Here is a 19,448-nt window from a genome sequence, read left to right as displayed (position 1 = left end):
GGGGTAACTAGTTGCCTTTATATTAAGTACAGCCATCCTCTGTTTTCTTTTTTTCTAATTTTTACACAGGCTGTTGGAAGGGCTGTGAATAAAAAGAAAAGAGGAAGAACCCGCCATTTGCTAGTCAGGAAGGGTTTTTGCTCCCTGAAAAGTAATAACCTGGGACAGCAGGCATGCAGCTTTAACCAGGCACACTTAGCTGTCCATTAGGCTGGGTGGAATTGGATGGATGTGCTGCACTGATATTTGTCAATCTGTTCCCTTCAGAAGCCATAAGGAACGAAAAATGTCTTTCGACGACCAAGACCTCTGTGGTTCTGTGCCAGGCACCGGAGCAGGCCTGGCAGCAATCTCAAGGAATCCTCAAACACTGCATCAGGCTGGCCACTGAGTGACGTGAACCCAGCGTGCTGGTCAATGTTTAGCAACGGGCTCTCCAAAACAAACAGTGTATCTAAATACAGGTAAACAGTTATTATAAATTTCACTGATATAAAGCCTGCGTAGCGCACAATTTACAAACAAAACAGATGCAATGTTCCTTATTATAGATTCCCTAGAGCCAGTTGGTTCTGAACACGTTCATTGATTTGTGCCACACTCCTGAATCTGTAGCTGATGATGAACAAGTGCAGCTCTGATACAAATATTGGCTGAAATTTTTAGGGTAACCAGTAAGATGAAAGTGAAACAATGGAGACAGACGTTACGTCGGAATTCCACCCATTCGGGAACGATGTGAACAACTTCTCTGCTGAATTGGATAATGGTTTTTTAATATACCGAAGGGATGTTTCCTCTCTTTAAAATATTTGCAATGTAAAGACTACTCTCAAATTTAAACTGCATTGTTAACATTTTCTCAATTACTTTCCTAAGTCAGAATAATCACTCAGACCCTAATTTGCAGTTTTGCCTATTTCTGTGGTGTAAATACTCCCACCGTGGATTTCAAGCGACCAACATGATGACACTGAATGCAGAGCTGGGAAGAGATGTGCGCTCGCAGTCCATTCTAGAGCCTTCCCAGCATACAGATTCCACAGATCTGGTAGCCTCAGGAACATAGATAACAGTCAAATGTAGTAAAGTAATTAAGAAATATTGAGTTTTTAGCAATTAACACCTTTGTTTTTAACGTAGCTTATTTATATAATTAAAGTTTAATAATATCTATATTTATTAACTGGTCATCAAATTCCTGCCAAACACAGCACACTGCCGAGACACAGGTCAACAAGAGGGGAGGGCTTCACAGTTCTGACCGTTCAAGAATGTACATGCGCGCCCACACACACCGTAATGCAAGCTCCTGCTGACAAAACGGCCTTGCTGTTTTCCTAGAGAGGAAGGTAGTTTTAATGCAGCTGGGAGATGCACAATTGAGATGCAAGAGCAGAAGATAATTAAATATCTGGCTTCATGAAAGGAGGTGGCAGGTTTGACAGAGATGGGACGGTGGGCAGCATTCGCCCCTCCCGCCCAGGCGCCCAGCCCTGCAGCGAGGGAGCTGGCACAGCCACGGTGCAGAGAGCTCTGCAGACGCTGGCTGGTGCTCGGTTATCCAGGCATTGTGCTCTGCCTTCTTCACAGGGAACCCAGGGACGCAAGCTTTTCTTCTGCTCATTCGAAACAGGGTACACAGTCAGTTTCAATTACTGAAAAGAGACGACCGACAGTACTACGTTCTGAATTCTGTTGTCATCTCTAAGGCAAAAAGTGATTTGCAAAATAAAAATGGGGGGGGGGGGGGTAGAGTCTAGAACACACACACATACACACCCTGGTGTCAAGGCCAGTGACCCAACCTGGTTCTGCAGAGGAGGGCTGGATCATTCCTGCTTAGTCTAAACAGGTGAGAATTCCGAGGCTCTTCCACGTCTTAGTAAGTGCCGGGAACTGCAGCGGCACATGGCAGTACTGCAAGGCTGTGCTTTCTCCCCTACGACAGAATAATTCAAAATCCCGAGCAGCGGGATGCCCATAACAAGAGGCATGATGCCGGCTTGGCTGGAGATGGTACCGATCTCCAGGGAGGGTCATGGGGCGCCTGTTTCCTCAAGGGTAAGATGCCTGATGGGCCACGCCATGGGCGTCTCCACATGCATTTTTCAAAACATAAAAACACGGACTTCTTTTTATGGACACCCCGGACTAAAAGTATCGCAAAGTGTTCCCTAGAAATGCCAGAGCTGTAAAACCTCTGCAAGATAAAATATACAATCTCCTATCACTTGTCAGTAACACGGTTTGTTTTTATTTTTATCCCTGCGGGTCAGTTGCTTAAAACAAACATAGATATTTCCTAGGGGCAACTGTACATATCAAGTTTGGAATCGAATTATGGTGTCTGGCCAGAAAAAAAAATTATATTTATATTAGCTATACTTATAGAGGACCGTTAATCCTGCCTTTAAAAATAGTCAATATGTGGAAATCACTCGTGGTTTCTTCTCTCCTGGATGTGCTCTGGATTCTGAGGCTTCCTGTCCTGCTTTTGGTTGGCTGGCCATAAGGGCGTGCCCTCGGCACTATGGACCTCTGACACTTCTTTTGAGATCATGTTGTCCCTGCTGCCCCTCCAGCATTCCCACGAACAGCACTGATGAGCAGGGACCTGAGTGCGAAAGAAACCTGGACTGGCATAAAACAGAACCCACTCGGTAATAATTAAAAGCCGCAGCAGCGCTGAGGAGGCCTGTGTCCCATGCTCTCTCCACCTGGTGAGGGGATGGCCCTGACGTCTGTCACTTGCCAGCAAACATTTGGGCAGGTGGGAAAAAATATTTTTGGAGACTTGGGCTATAGCTTCTGGGGGTGGAGGGAATAGCGGGAGCAGCTCAGGCTCTGGTTCTTTTCGTTTTTACTCTCCTTTTCAAACTCCTTGGGTTAAAATAAAACGTTAGGAGCACACGATGGCTACTTTTCATTTGACGGAGTAGCTGAGTCGCTGACCGGATTCATTTCTGGGGCGAAAACAATATAGAATGTCAGCGTGGGCCGGGATCGCAGCTGGGCATCGGGCCAGAAGGACGCAGCCTCTCTGTCTACGTGGGGAGCAGGGAAGCCAAGTTCTGCTTTGAGACATGTCTCCTGTCTCCCGTGGAGCTGCCCGCATCACAGAAGCCGCTGTGCAAAAACAGCAGGCCTGTCCCCTTCCCTCTCCAGGGAGCCCTGGCTCGGCCACGCGATTATCCGCTGGGCACAGTCCGACCCGAACCCCTCTCCAGAAGGCCCAGAGGTGCAGGGGGTCTGAAGGGGGCTGAGCGGAGATGGCGTTCCTTCCCTCTGGATCGCTTCTCTCTTCTGGAGGTCCGCCAAGGAAATGCGGTTTGCTGAGCCAACCCCGCTGCTTTTCTCTCCAAATCACATTGCTCGTGATTAGGCAGAGAGAGGCCGAATCTTCCTCCGCGGCCCTGGAGCCCTCTCCACCCACTCTCTACACAGAATCAGTTCATCTGGGTAATTTTTGAAGCAGAGTGCCTGGGCCAGCTGGAATGAGTCGCCTCTTCCTGGCCAAATGCTCCGGGTTTCTTTCAGCCCTGAGCCTACGTGTTCCCTCCTGAGCTGGGAGCCCGGGAACCAGCCGGGGATTGGCGCCTGGGAGCTGCGAACCACACTTCCCCCCAGCTTCCCGAGTTTGGAGCAGGCAAGAAGACATTTCTTTGGTAGAGCTGCTTGGCCCCCAGAGGCAGGTCACCGAACTCTGCAGCCAGGCATTCCAATTCCCTGAAACCCAAGAGGATCTGGGTATCTACCGGGCTGGAACAGGCTCCCTGGCAACCCAGGCCAAACCTCCGTCCTACCCCCGAAAAAAAGGAAGATTATTTTTTAAGGAGAAATGGCGTCGCTTTCCTTGCTTTGGTCTCTTCCAGATCAAGAGTGGCCAGAATATTACCAAGACCAGAGTGGAGAAACTGGGCTGAGTTACATAAAAGATTAGCCAGCCAGAAGCTTCCTTGGACTTTTGGCAAGTGTGGTAACTCAGTATGAAATAATATAAACAGAAAAGAACAATATTCTCTGTTTTCTCACTCCAGGCGTGTTAGAAGCCAGGAATTAGGATGCATTTGGGATGGGCTGAAAGCTTTCAAAACGAAGGCCTGTGTATTTAAAAGGTCTTTAGATTTGGAAGTTCCACGGACTGGGGCTGCCTGGTGTGACTATTCCCAGGGGAACCTCTTGCTTGGGGGGGGGGGGGGTTCAAAAAAACCTCAGGGATGATAAATAGCCCTCAGTGGAGGAGACGGGATTGTGTCAAACCCACTGTTCCATTCCTTCCTGGCACATGAGCACCCAGACAGGTACACACGAAGCCACACGCATTTATACATTCTGTCCTGGGGGACCTGGGACTCTTCCTGGCCATTACTCATATTAATTAATGCGTGTTTGGTTTCCAAACTATTTAGCTTCAGAATGTGAGTTAAGATATTCTAGAAAGTAAATAATCCAGCTGTAGCCGCCACAGAGGGCCTGGCCGAGAACCTGGAGGTGTACGTTTGGGGCAGTTTCACACGTCTGGGACCAGCCGCCAAGCCCCAACAAGCCACTTTCGCCTCTTGGAAACAAATGGATTCTTCCACCCTCCCCAGTCCACAGAGATGGTCTGAAGATGAGCCGAGTCATATTTCACAAATCCTGAGTGCTAAAGGGAGAAGATAGTATTACTAGAACACTGCTACCAGTACCCCCACTTCTGGGACAAAGCAAGTCCTTTGAGCATTTATTAAAAAAAAAACAAAAAACAAAGCAGCAAAGCTCTTCCTCTGTCTTAACAAGTCCAGAAAGAAAACTGAGAAGCAACTGTGGGAAATTCTGGAAAATTTGTACAAAGATTCTTACATATCTGAAACGGAGGAACGCATTTTGAGATAACTTTGTTGATAAATATGGGTTGATAAAAGAATTCAATGTACATGGAATTTTAGTGAGTACCTTTCCTATAAGGATTTTTTTTAATCTAAGAAAAAATCTTATTTAGTTTTTAAGCTTTCCCCCCCATTCGGGATACTTTATTCTCTAGATTTGCCAAAGAGCTGTTTCCCTAATACATCCTAGAGAACATATGATTTCATTTTCCTACAGATGCATTTCTATACACCTAGTATTTAGGTTATTTATTAATCATCGCTTAGTTTTGTGGATTCTAGCTTTATATCTTTATAGTCATTAAAACTTAATAGGAGAATTAATCATAAAAGAAATCTATCAAAAGTGCCAGCACTTTTTTTTTTCCTAACTGACATCTTTAAAATGTATTTGAATGTTATTTATTTCATCACACCCAGGGAATTAAAAAAACATAATGTGCAGCTTCCAAGTTCAGAGAAAGCATAAAAATGTGATTTACTATTTATTGTACAGTTAGGTACATGCATATTATATATAGCATGTTAATCTTCAACTGGCTAAGTTTAGCAAATTTGACAACATTACTGTTTGCTAGTGAGGAAAAAGAGTCGACATCTGTTCTCTTCCAGATACGATTCCTCCTTGGAAGGAATCAGAAGTACGCCCAGGCTTTCTATTTTCTGGGTAAACTGATAGAATGAAGGCAGTCTAACTGGACAGTCAAACCACAATGCCCCCTGGTGGTAAAATACTGCATACACAAATGATGTTTTTTTCTGCAGTTTGGGAATATTTTTAAGAGAAACCTAATTTTTAATGATGCAGACAATTCCCTTCATTTTTAAAAACACATATAAAGAGTATGGCACATCGGTGGTGCTTTTGTATGGAAAATTAAGATTTGTTTTGCCACTGGTGAAACTAAAGGCATATTTAATTTATTACAACCACCTCGATCAAACTTTCTTTTTTATGATAAAGAATCGTATTCTAATTCTACACCAAAGACTTGGAGTAGAGGGAAAATATGGAATTGTGGGGTATGTATTTTAAATCTACAAAAGTGAAACCGTCAGCAGATCCTTAGTGGTACACGTGAGGGTTCAGTTCAGTTAACAAGGGCTGAGAGCAGATTCCAGATTGTACCCCGAGGCCAAGGGCCATCCTTCGTCCTGCTCTCTGCAGGCACCTCTGATAAGCAGCTTAAAGGGAATTTTCTCGGGTCACACGTAAATAGCGATGCTCAGGTCCCCTTAATGCAGAGACACACAGCTTGTGAGTTAGGCCTCATAAATCTCAAAAACAGCCAGCAAAACACGGAAGGCCATGTTGTTAGAAGGCTCAGATACATTAAACGGGGACGTCTGAAACGTGGAGCCATTAATCAAACAGTACTGATGCCTGGTAGGAAGGAAGGAAGGAAGAAGGCAGCCCCTTCCTTTCTCAGAAAGCATCTCCTTTAACCTCTGGCTCTCTCCAAAAGCAGGGAGGCCCAGGAGAGGCATTCTCTTTACATCCCCTGTCTACGCAGGAAGGGGCTGAGCCATCACAGCTGGGGGACGTTCAGCAGGTGCAGAGTGGAGACTCATCCCAGTGCTCTCGTCCCTGTTGTGCTAATAATGATCTGTCTCTGATGCAGAACATTTCAAAACACCTTCCTGGAATTAGAAGGCAACAACACCGGACATGCTACAGAGGGACATGGGAATGAAAACATGTGCCCACATCTTCACGACCATGCTAAAACATGTACACGGATGTCTACAGCAACTTTATTCATTATAGTCAGTGGAAGCGACCCAAATGCCCATCAACTGAAGAATTAGATCAATAAAATGTGGTGTATCCCAACAATGGAATATCACTCAGCCATAAAAAAGGAATAAAATACTGCTGCATGTTATAATAGAGATGGATTTTGGAAATAGTATATTAAGTGAAATAAGCCAGTCACAAAGGACCACATGTTATAGGATTCCATTTATGTGAAATGTCTACAATAGACATCTATATGGACATAAATTAGATTAGTGGTTGCCTAGGCTGGGGGAGGGGGGAATTGTAGTGACGGCTAAGGGGTGCAGGGTATCTTCTTGGGCTGATGAAAACATTCTAAAATTGATTGTGGTGACGGAGTCATAACTTGGTAACTATACTAAAAGCCATTGAACTTTTATGTTTTAAATATGTGAACTCTATGGTAGGTGAATTATACTTAACAGAACTGTACAAAAAAGAAAAAGATATTGGAGAACTAAGGAAGAGAGGCTTTGCAAAGCTCCAAGGAATGCAAAATAAGTCTGGATGAAAGAGGAAAACGACAGGAAGACAAGGGAACAGTATCAGCCTCCATGGTAGCAAACTGAGGCCCGGGGACAAGCTGGGGCACCAATCTTACTTCTGCAAAGGAGATTTAACCCATGTGCACATTCCCAGAAGCCTTCTATATACACTCTGGGAGGAAGCAGCCCCCCAAATCTGATGATGGGACATTTAGTGTTCATGGTGGTTATTAGCCCCTCTACTCACGCACTGGAGATTTGGAAACAATTCTTCTGGGGGAGGGCCTACACACTGCTGCATTTAAAGAATTCCCAGGTGATTCTGATGTAAGGCAGCACCATCTTCCACTGGGTGAGAGACAGCAAAGAAAACCGGACCCACGCAGAAGGAAAAGCTGGGTGAAATGAGAGCAGAGCATCCTAGCTTATAGGCAGTCCCTACTTTTCATTCCTTCACAGTCTCCCACTCATGTGTCTAAAGCTCCACAGATATCTGCGTGCCACCATGGCAGGGTACATGATCATTTTGAGCTGCACATCTGATAATTTTCATAAACAACGCCCAATGTTTACACGAATATATCCAGACAAAATCAACTGCTTTATGCAAGAGGCAGACTCTGCTCCAAGAATTATGTTTCATCATTTCAAAAAATGGGGGTATTGTGACATAGCATCAAGGGATTGAGAAAACCTTCTCGACCAAAAGGGGGAAGAGGGAAATGAGACAGTTTCAATGGCTGAGAGATTCCAAACAGAGTCGAGAGGTTGTCCTGGAGGTTACGCTTACGCATTAAGTAGATATCACCTTGTTGGTCAAGATTTAATGAAGAGGCTGGAGGGAACTGCCTGAAAATATAGAGCTGTGCTCTAGTAGTCATGTTTCTTGATGATGATTGTATAATGATATAGCTTTCACAATGTGACTGTGTGATTGTGAAAACCTTGTGTCTGATGCTCCTTTTATCTACCTTGTCAACAGACGAGTAGAACATATGGAATAAAAATAAATAATAAGGGGAACAAATGTTAAAATAAATTTAGTTTGAAATGCTAGTGATAAATGAAAGGGAGGGGTTAGGGGTATGGTATGTATAATCTTTTTTTTTCTATTTTCGTTTTATTTCTTTTTCTGTTGTCTTTTTATTTCTTTTTCTGAATTGATGCAAATGTTCTAAGAAATGATCATGATGATGATATGCAACTATGTGGTGATATTGTGAATTACTGATTATATATGTAGCACGGAATGATCATATGTTAAGAATGTTTGTGTTTCTTGTCATATTTTTTTTAATTTAAAAATAAAAAATTAAAAAGAAAAATAAATAAATAAATAAATAAATAATAGGGGGAACAAATGTTACAATAAATTTAGTTTGAAATGCTAGTGATCAGTGAAAGGGAGGGGTAAGGGGTATGGTATGTATAAATTTTTTTCTGTTTTCGTTTTATTTCTTTTTCTGAATAGATGCAAATGTTCCAAGAAATGATCATAATGATGAATATGCAACTATGTGATGATATTGTGAATTACTGATTATATATGTAGAACGGAATGATCAAAATAAGAATGTTGGCATTTGTTTGGTGTTTTTTGGTATTTAAAAAAAAATAAAAAATGTAAAAAAAAGGATATGATCTATATCCTTTTAAAAGATAATAAATGAAAGATAAACAATGAAAAATAAAATGGGGGTAGGTCCGGGAAGGTGAGGACAGTTGGGTGCTTTCATTGAAAGTTCAGAATTGTATGGGTATTAACAGAACTTCAGCCACAGCACTGGACTGACCCCCTGTCCTACCCCACATTCTGTACTGTTGCATGCCTGAGGATACCAGCCTCCCTATCTCCATCCCAGCAAGGCTAAGCATACTCCCTGGGCTAGGTTTTTAATCCAAGCCACACATAAGTAAGTCTAAGTATGGTTAAAACCTGTTTTACTTGCTTCCTGGAGAAAGGCACGCTGGCTTTGAATTCTTTCTTTTGGAACTTCTTTGAGCCAGAAAAATATCAACTGCTCGCAGGCTGAGCACAGGCACAGTTCAACATGCTCTCTGGGCCTGTACTGATCAATGACAAATTTTTGGGAAATGCTGCCTGAATAATTCATCACTGAGAAAAGCTTTTGGATTAAATGCTGGCACTGGGGCTTCCAGCATAAACATACATGTGTTCCCAAAGAGCCGGTCCAGCTGGACTACTACTCAGAACAATCCGGATGATGCCCCATTTCTTAAATAGCGATGCTTTGTCTGCCCACCCTTGGCCATACCAAAATGCCCCGGAGTCTCAGCCAGGTGTTCCGCCAGCATGTACCTGGCACATCTTGCCATAGTTTGCTCAAAGTGGTGAGAAGCTGCTTTGGTTGACTCAATGTGGTAGCATGCAGCTTTAAAAAATGATGGAAACAAAGGGTAGAATAAGGGAGAGAGGAAGGGATGAAGGAAGGAGGTGAGAAAGAACTGGAAAAAATGTTGGCTGCATTTTGTGCAGAGAAAAACTGAATGGCAGTTTTACCTTGGCAACTGGAATAGAGATTTAACACTTAATGCAAATGTCAAGGCAACCCATATCTTTTTACATATGTTTTAAAGATCCAGCCTTCCCCGTTGGGCACATGTGTGCGCACACACACATACACACACACACACACACACACACACACCCCTAACTAAAAGGCGCAGCATACCTAGGCTGGCAAAATTCTACAATTAAAAAATCCACCTGGTTCCACACAAGTTCGTATGCTGCATCACACAGCAAAACCCCCAAGATGTACTTTGAGCCCTTCCTGCTTGCTTTTCTGGTTTGTTGTATCACTTTTTTCTTCTTCCCCATAGGGAGAAACCAGGTTTTGACCCACCCCCTCCCCATCTACCTCTCCTATCTCCTTCTTTAAAGATTCAAAGCAGTGAGCAAATGGGAAGGGACTTAATTCCTACCGACCCAAATGCAGGAATGTCTCTTTATAGAGGATGAAGAGGGATGTAAAGGAAGGGTCCCAGGGCATGAAATTTAAGTTCTCAACATCTAGAGATAACAGGGCTTACATTTCCTTGACCTTGTTTTTTCATGCGCTCATTCTGCTGCCAAGTCCTAGGTTGGGGTCTGGGGTTATAGTTTTCTCAAAAAGGACACAGTCTTTGCCCTTGAGGAGGCTAAGCCTCGCTGGGACCAGGGTCAAGGGCACAGTTATCATACAGAAGCATTCTGCTGGGAGCTGGCCAGGCAGCTCTGGGTGTGCCAAGCCCTGCCATAACCCAGCATCGCGGACCCCACACGACAGCTGGAGAGCGGCCTGCAGTCGTGGACAGAAAGTCCCCATGCGTCCCACCTGAACATTTAGAAAGTTTAGCCAAAGTGAGCAGTAAAGAGGTAGACCAGGAGCCATAGGGAAAAAAAAGAGACGATTACAAACCACGTGACTGGTAGACAGCCAGGGGCTCTTCTGTGGCCATGCCACCTATAAAGACAGCGTGGTGTGGGTGGCCCTTCCACCCACAGCAAGGCCGGGTGGAAAAGACCCCTCATCCTACCAGCCGCCGCCTCAAGCAAAGCAATCTCACTGAGGTGGGCACCTCTGGTCTCACCCCAGACCTGACACCTGGAATTCTTAAGAGACAAGCAGCGTGGCAGTTTTGGGTTGTTCATGCGGAAGGAGAAAGACCCAGATGGTTTTCAGACTTAGGGAAATTCAGTTTTAATCAAACTCAGTTAATTATTGACTCAACAAGGATGAAACTAGAATAAAATCATTTTTGCCTTAAGCCAAACTATTAAGAAGCCTCATATAGTTAATAGACAGAAAGTCTTCAGAATTATTCCTTTAGCCTTGGTAATATTCGATCTTGACTCAATCATTACCACGCTCATCTCTCACCGCCAATGACAGATAGACGACCAAGGAAACCGCATTTTTATTTAAGAAAAAAAGGGTGTGGAAATGCCAGAAACAAATACTACCGTCTTTTACCAAATCAATAAGATGGCATCATGTCCTTTCTGAATTTTTCTTATTGTGAAAAGCTCTCAATTTTTGCATACCGCTAATTTCCTTTCAGGCAAAAGTAGGGCAACTCTTTTTCTTTTCTACAAAAGTCACTCTCCCATCAAGAATATTATACTGAGTACCTAAAATGGGAGGGTTTATTTTATCAGTGACTGAGAGCTGGTCACACAGAGCTTGTAAGAGCGCCCCCTCCTGGGAACCTTACGCCTGGGTGAGGCAGTAGAGTCACGCCCCTGCTCCAACCCTCCAAAGACTCGGGAAGCAACAGAGTGCACCCCATTAACTGCAACGTGAAAATTTCAAAGTCATAAGAATAAACTACAAAATAAGTGTTGGAAAGTTTAGCAAAGTTTTCTCCCTTATGCTCACACCCTTAATACTTTCTTACAAATATCAAATTCCCTTGAAAATGTGTTTTCCTTAAGACCAGCATATAAGTAGTCTAACTTCTGGGGGATAAATCAGCACGGCCTCCCATGGTGAAAAAACAGGGAAGCATAGCATCTCCCAACACAGTGTCTCTGTAATGTTGTGCTGAATTTTCACTGTAGGACTCTCTAACCGGGAAGGTTGCCTAGCTCCACCCAAACAAGTATTTATTAAACATAAAATAATGCTAGGTGTTTGGGGGTGGGGAATAGAAACATACAATTTCTGCTCACCAAGTTATCCTGATGGCCATTTAGTATTTCAATAATTAATGCCTTTAGTGTGACCCCCAGACAGACTCACAGCTTAAAACACTATATTTGGCCTCATGAAAGCAGAGCTTATAAATTCAGACCTGAGAACCTGTCGCTTTGTCCCAGCTTCCGCCAAATGACCTGAATTATGGTAGAGCGTCACGAGTAGAAGAATCAGCTTTGGTTATTACTTAAAAATCTAAACAGTTAGGTTTCCCATAGAGATGCTTGATTCAGAGGTAATAAATTAGCTTTCCCATTAATCTGATTTTTTGTGCAAATATGCCTTTTAAAGAACTAAAATTTAAAACAAATCCTGGAAAGGAATAAGTTCTGGAGAAATTTAAAGAAAAGCTGTTTTCAGATTGAAAAATGGACCTTTCTCGTTGACCCACACCTTCACGGAATCGTTTAGTCTGCCCTCCCCGGGGGTGTACACTTCCTTCCGAGTCTCCCCCGTGACCTCGGCTCCGGGATGAGCAGAACACACCTAAGCGAGGGCCCTCAGTTATTTACCCCGCGGCAAGAGGGGCACAGCTTCACGATTTAACATCAGACACCCCTACAGCTCTCTGCAGAATCCTTCCTAACCTTGCCTTCTTCATCCCAAGTCTGCTAGTATAATTATTCTTGGCAAAATTTAACTCCCTTGTTTTCCGAGTAGTTCCTTCTGCTTTTGGATGGTCTGATGTAGGCAGCAGCCAGTGACTGGACAATCAAAGGCTCATCGATGTGTGTCAGCAGAGACGCCTCACCTTCCACAAGGTGGCTCGGGAAAGCCCAGCTGCCAATGCCTGAGAGCCCTGGCCCCAGTGGGCTACCTGTCGCCACCCCACCCCACCCCCCAGGTACAGGAAAAAGCTAACACTTTTGCATGACACAGTGGGTTCTAATCAGTATTGTCAAGAAACTCAGGTTGGGTAAACCACATCTAAGCATGCACTAAAGAAAATGAGTGGACAGATTCATTCACCAAAACACCCCGGTGGGAATGCACTGGTTAGAGGTGGTATGGAAGTCTTGGCTGAGCACACCCACGGAACGTCAACCGCCTCCTAACAACCATGATTGCTTCCTTGAATTCCATTTCCAGTCAATCGCAGACATGAAATTCTCCAACAAAGTTACATAACACAAGGGCATATTCAGAGATCTTTGTCATATGCTGTGCCAACCTGGCACTCAATTATAACTTTAAAAAGGCAGAATAACAGCGATGACTACAAACGTGCTTGACACTTACTTTGTATTAGAGCAGTTATATGTTTACAGAAAAATTGTGCAGAAATTACAGTTTACAAATAATCTCTCCCACAAATTCTTTCCCCTATTGCTAACATTTTGCATGAGTGTGGTACCTTAATTGCATATCATAAACAACAATCCATAGTATACACATTAGGGTTCATTCTCTGTATTGTACAATTCTCTAGTTTTTTTTTTTTTTTATTGTGGTAACATGTAGACAATGCAACCACTTTCAAATTCACAATTCAGTGGTGTTAATTCCTTTCACAGTGCTGTTCTTCCATCACCCCAAACAGAAACTCGGCACCAGTTAAGCATTAACACAGCATCCCCACCCCCACCACTGCCCCTAGTAAACTGTATCCTAATTTCTGACTCTATAAAGTCACATATGCCAGTTATTTCATATAAGTCAGATCATACAATACTTCTCCTTCTGTGTCTGGCTTATTTTACTCCACATTATACCTTCAAGGCTCATGCATATGCAGGACGTATCAGAACTTCCTTTGTTCTTATAGCTGAATAATATTCCACTGTATGTATACGCCACATTTTGCTCATTCATTCATTCGTTGATGGGCATCTAGGTTGCTTCCATCTTTTGCCTATTATGAATAATGCTGCTATGAAATTGGTGTACAAATATCTGTCTGAGCTCCTGCTTTCAATTCTTTTGAGAATGTTTCTACAAATGGGATTTCTATACTTAACTCACCGAGTTTTCCATAATGGATAAATCATTTTACTTTCTGACCAACAAAGTATGAGGGTTCCACTTCTCTGCATCCTCATCAGCACTTATTAATTATGGCCATTCTAGTAGGTGTGAAGTGGTATCTCACTGTGATTTTGATTTGCATTCCCCTAATGGCTAATGATGCTGAGTACCTTCTGTTGTGCCTACTGACCATTCATATATCTGCCTTCAAGAAACATCTTTATTCAAGTCCTTTGGCCATTTTTTAATTAGGTCATTTGTCTTTTTTTGGATGAGTTATAGGGGTCCCTTCTATGTTCTGGATTTTAAACCCTTATCAGATATGTGGTTTCCAAATATTTTCCTCCATTCTGATGATTGCCTTTTTACTTTCTTGTTAATATCCTTAGATGATTTCTATTTCCTCTTGATTTAATTCAGGCAATTTGTGCCTTTCTAGAAATTTGTTCATTTCATGTAGGTTATCTAATTTGTTGGCATAAAACTGTTCATAGTATCCTCTTGTAATCCCATTTATTTCTATGGAGTCAGCAGCATTGTCCTCTTCCCCTTTCATTTCTAATTTAGTTATTTGCATCCTCTCTCTTTCTTCTTTGTCAGGTTCACTATTTTGCTGATTTTTTCAAAGAACCAACTTTTGGTTTTGTTGACTCTGTTGTTTTTCTCTTTTATATCCCTTATTTCCCCTGCAACTTTGCTATTTTCTTCCTTATTCTCACTTTCCATTTAGCTTCCTCTTCTTTTTCTGCTTCCTCCATGTGTAAGGTTAAGTCACTGTGCTGGTTTGAAAGTATTATGTACCCCAGAAAGCCATGTTTTAATCCTGATTCAATCTTGTGGAGGCAGCCATTTCTATTCATCTCAATTCAATACTGTAGGACAGAAACTTTTGATTAGATTATCTCTGCTGAGATGTGGCTCTGCCCATTCCACGTGGGTCTTGTTTAGTTTAGTGGAATCTTTAAAAGAAGAAATATTTTTGGAGAGAACCAGAAATAACAGAGCTGACAGAGAGGGAGCTGACATAGATGCCAACACTTGGAGAACAGATGTTTGGAGGAGCTTGGAACCCAGCAGACTTCGCCATGAGATGTTAAGTAAGCCAGAACCTGGAGAGAGCCAAGGGAAGCCAAGAGAAGCCAGTCAGCCCCAGAGAAGCAAAGTGAAGACCCCCCACAGGAACAGAGACTGAAATTAACGGAGCCCAGGAACAAAGGAGCAGCAGATGCCAGCCACATGACTTTTTTTTTCTTTAATGTAGGCATTTAGAGCTATAAATTTTCCTCTCCGCACTGCCTTTACTGCATCTCATTGTTTTGTATGTGATGTTGTTTTCATTTGCCTCAAAGTATTTCCTAATTTCCTTATGATTTCTTCTTTGAGCCAGTCATTGCTTAAGAACCTATTGTTTAATTCCCACTTGTCTGTGAATTTTCCAGTTCTCACTTTGTTACTGATTTCTAGCTTCATTCCATTATTGTTGGAGAAGATAAACTGCATTATTTCACTTTAAAATTCATTGACACTTGTTTTGTGACCTCGCATATGCTCTATCCTAAAGAACGATCCATGTGCACCAGAGAAGAATGCGCATTCTTCTGGTATGGGGTAAGTGTTCTGTATATGTCTTCAGGTCTAGTTAGTTTACAGTATTATTCAAGTTTTTAGTTCTTGTATTGATCTTCTGACTAAATATTTTATCCATATTAAAAACGGTGTGCTAAAGTCTCCTATAATTAATGTAGAACTGTCTATTCCTTCCTTCAAATCTGTCAAAACTTGCTTCATATATTTTGGGGCTCGGCTATTAGCTGCATTTATATTTATAATTGTTACATCTTCTTACTGAAGTTATTTTACCACTATATAGTGTCCTTCTTTGTCCCCTGTAACAGCTTTTTACTTAGAGCTATTTTACCTGATATTAGCATAGCCATCTCAGCTTTCATTTGGTTATGATTTGCCTGGAATCATTTTTTTTTTCTATCCTCTCTATTTCAATTTACCTGTGTCTTTGAATTTAAGATCAATCTCTTCTAAACAGTATAGAGGCATGCCATGCTTTTAAATCCATTCTAACAATTTCTGACCAACTTAACTTCAATATCATACACAAACTATGTTCTCATACCTCTCCATCCCCCTACCTTTATGTTATTATTGTCACAAATTATATATTTATATACTGTGCATGCAAAACCATAGATTTATTATTACTTTTTATGCATTTACACTTTAGATCCTGTAAGAAATGAAGAGTATGGCTACATACAAAAATACAGGAGAATAGTACTGGCATTTATGTTTACCCACATGGTAACCTTTACTTGAGATCTTTATTTCTTTATGCATTTCATTTACTGTCTAGTCCTCTTTTTTTTTTTTTGGCATGGGTAGCACCAGGAATTAAACCTGGGTCTCTGGCATGGCAGGCCAGAAATCTGTCACTAAGCCACACGATCTCACCACCCAAAGGAAGAACAGAACATTTTTTTGTTCTGTTTTTTTTTTTTGCACGAGTAAGCTCTGGGACTCAAACCCAGGTCTCTGGCTGTTCTTTCTTTTAAATCTGAAGAATTCCCTTCAGCATTTCTTATGGGGAAGGTCTAGTGGTGACGAACTCCCTCAGCTTTTATTTATCAGTTTTATTAATCTTTCTCTTATTTTTGAAAGAGAGTTTGTTTTCATTCAGCACTTCAAATATTTTGTCCTGTTGCCTGCTTGCCTCCATGGTTTCTGATAAGAAATTGGCACGTAATCGTATGGAGACTCCTGTGTACATGTGTTGCTTCTCCCTTGTACCTTTCAGAATTCTCTCTTTGCCATGGCATTTGACCATTTGATTCTAATGTGTCTGGATATAAATCTCTTCGAGTTTATCCTGTCTGGGGGTCAATGGGATTTTTTTGATGTGTTTACTCATGACTGTCATTAAATTTGGGAAGCTTTCTGCCATTAGTTTACCAAATATTTCTTCTGTCTCTTTATCTCTTTCTTCTCTTTCTGGGATTCCCATAATATATATATTTGATATACTTGATAGTGAATTTTAGGTCTCTTTGGCTCTGTTCACTTTTCTTCATTTTTTTTTTTTTCCTGCTCCTTGGTCTGAATAATTTCAATTGTCTATCTTTGTGTCCTTTGAGTCTTTCTTCTGCCACCTGCAATTCCACTTGGGGGAGTATTTTATTTGGACTTCAACTCCATTATATATGCTTGGTTCCTTTTTATCATTTCTCTTTATTGAAATTCTCATTTTGTTGAAATATTGTTTCCCTGAATTCCTTTAGTCCCTTGCCTCTTTTCCTTCAGCTCTTGACCATATTTAAGACCTTTCTTTTCTTTTTCTTTAAAGTTTTAGACTAGTATTTCCAATGGTTGGTCTTCTTTGTTGATGTTTTTAATCCTATCCTTTGGATAGGACATCAGCTCTTGGTTCTTTGTATGCATTGTAATATTTTGTTGCATGCTGGACATTATTTTAACATGTTAACTAAGGAATTTTGTACCCAAAGGGTCTGTTCCTTAAATTTATCCCAGCTAGTGACATGACGGAGACTTTCCCGGATGTTACGGATGCTAGAAGCTAATAACAACAACAAGAGCCAAATGAGAAACTTTTTTCATGGTCTTTGTAGATTGGCTCAATGTTGGCCAGTGCACTCCTTCAGAGCTTAGTCCTGCTACCAATATACCTGAAGAACAGCCTGAGGCAGAAGCACAGGGACCCCACTGGCTTTGACTGAGCACTCATCTGGTTTTGGACATGCACTCATGGCCTTAGGAATTCCTCCCCGTGAAACAGTCTATCCTCTGTCTGGGTACTCTATTACATCTTAGAGACAGTAATCCTTTGCCCTAGGCCACTGTGATCTGATTGTTTTTCCAAATGATTTAACTGTCTCCAAGTGGCTTCTGTGTGGATGGCATGTTCTGGGATGGTGAACCAGAGACAAGTGTCCTGGCACTTGTGCCACTGACACAGACATACACACACCCATTATGGGCATAGGGGTTACTCTGCTGCCTCTGGAACTAGGACCAGGGACCCACACTGATAGCACAGGCCAATTCCACAACACACAGGGGAGGGTGAATTGGAGGGGCCAGAAAAGCCACTATGAGGATTTCCTACCATTTTTAAGTTAACATTTTCTTGATTTGGTGTTCACCTGGTTACTGAAAACCTTTAACTCTTTTCCAGAGCTTTACGAAAGATGGATATGCTGGTTTTTACCAGTTGTTCAAAGATTCAGGGTGTGTATGTATGGGGGAGGTAGGGAAGAGAACCCTGTAGCATATCACTCGGCCATCCTGACCAACCAGAACTCCCTGTCCTTGACCAGGAAAATTAAAAATGAATAGGAAGAGGTAATACTGCTTTTTTTCTGAGAACAGAGGTTATGTTTTAATAAGTCAGAAGGAATGACTGGTAAAAAGGACAAGAATGAGGAGTCAGGGAATGAGGGGGTAGCAGCACAATGGTGGTCAGTGAGCTATTATTACATCATGTGGAAAGAGAGTTAAAAGGAAACATGGGCTTGCATCACCCAGAAAGTTCTGAGGGCAAAAGTGAAAACCCATAGTTCTGCTTAAGGCACTCTTTTGGGTATTCAGAAGACTTTGTGGTTGTCCATTTAAAATTTCCCTCTCTTAAGGAATTTCTGAAAATGAGAAATCGGCCATTTACTTCAACTCTTTAATTTGAATATTATTTCAAAATAATTTGAATTAGTTATAAAAGCAATTCATGTTCAGTGAAAAAAAAAATCAAATACAGATTATTCTGAGGAAATGCGTGATTGTCATCTTCTGGCTTCCTACCCAAACCCATTCCCCATGGGTAAAGTCTGACCATTGGTCTGCTATACATCTTTCCAGATCTTTTCCTATGAGCACACAGATGCATATTAAATAATGATTTTTAATTAAAAATATACAGATCAATGAAGCATCTCCACTTTGCAGTACATCATGTCCGAGGGGCCCGACCTCCTGGGCTCATCCAGGGAATAAAACACCTTCATTCATCTGATGGCGGTGAGCTGGGTGGAAGCAAATTACCCAAGGAGGAAATAATAAGTATCTCTAAGGACGGGCCTAAAACCCTCAGAACGAGCTGTCACCGCACAATGGACATCAGCCTCTTACTCAATTGACAGGCCTTCCTCCGGCTATAGGATCTTGACTGTAATTACAGGAAAGGCCATACCATAAAAAGGGGGGGAGGGGCTAATTGACAGAAAACACAATGTGCTGACTTAGGGACCAATGGTCAAACCTTAACCTTTTCCTCAAAAAGCGACAGATGTACAGTCCATTAAGCCATGCCACGCAAACCCAGAAGATGATGCATTTCCAATCAAAGTATGTATGTGAGGCTCACATAAAGGACTCTTGCTTGGACTTAGCATAAAAAAAAGTTTTCAGTGTTGCCCGATTAAAGAATTGTAAAGAGTCCAAAAAGTGTTTTGTTGCTCCTTTTTTATTTGTTGTTTGCTCACTGGTCTGTGTTTATGTTTATTTATTGACACAACCAAAATGCAAATGGAAAGATGCCACCATCTTGAGATTCAGATGTGTTCCAAGCCTCTAGTTCCCAACTTTGTTATATTCTGATCATTATTAGAATCTGGAATCTTGGCCC

At 41.9% G+C, this 19,448-nt stretch overlaps 1 protein-coding gene across 3 annotated transcripts in view; it reads right to left on the bottom strand.

Annotated features, from left to right (window-relative positions):
* WWOX (WW domain containing oxidoreductase) overlaps positions 1–19,448 on the bottom strand; it is a 972,892-nt gene that overhangs the window by 604,759 nt on the left and 348,685 nt on the right. Inside the window, exon 9 of one of the 3 annotated variants that reach the window (XR_013163742.1) lies at positions 19,269–19,447. The exons of the other annotated variants lie outside the window; for them this stretch is intronic. The gene's annotated coding sequence lies outside the window, so the exon portion shown is untranslated. Of the gene's footprint in view, positions 1–19,268; position 19,448 lie in introns of those variants that run through there. 3 annotated transcript variants of the gene reach the window in all.

The sequence above is a fragment of the Tamandua tetradactyla genome, chromosome 16 (assembly GCF_023851605.1).
Source record: "Tamandua tetradactyla isolate mTamTet1 chromosome 16, mTamTet1.pri, whole genome shotgun sequence".
NCBI classification, from domain to species: Eukaryota; Metazoa; Chordata; class Mammalia; order Pilosa; family Myrmecophagidae; genus Tamandua; species Tamandua tetradactyla.
Note: the sequence above shows the minus strand (reverse complement) of the source record. Positions and strands in the feature narration are given on the sequence as shown.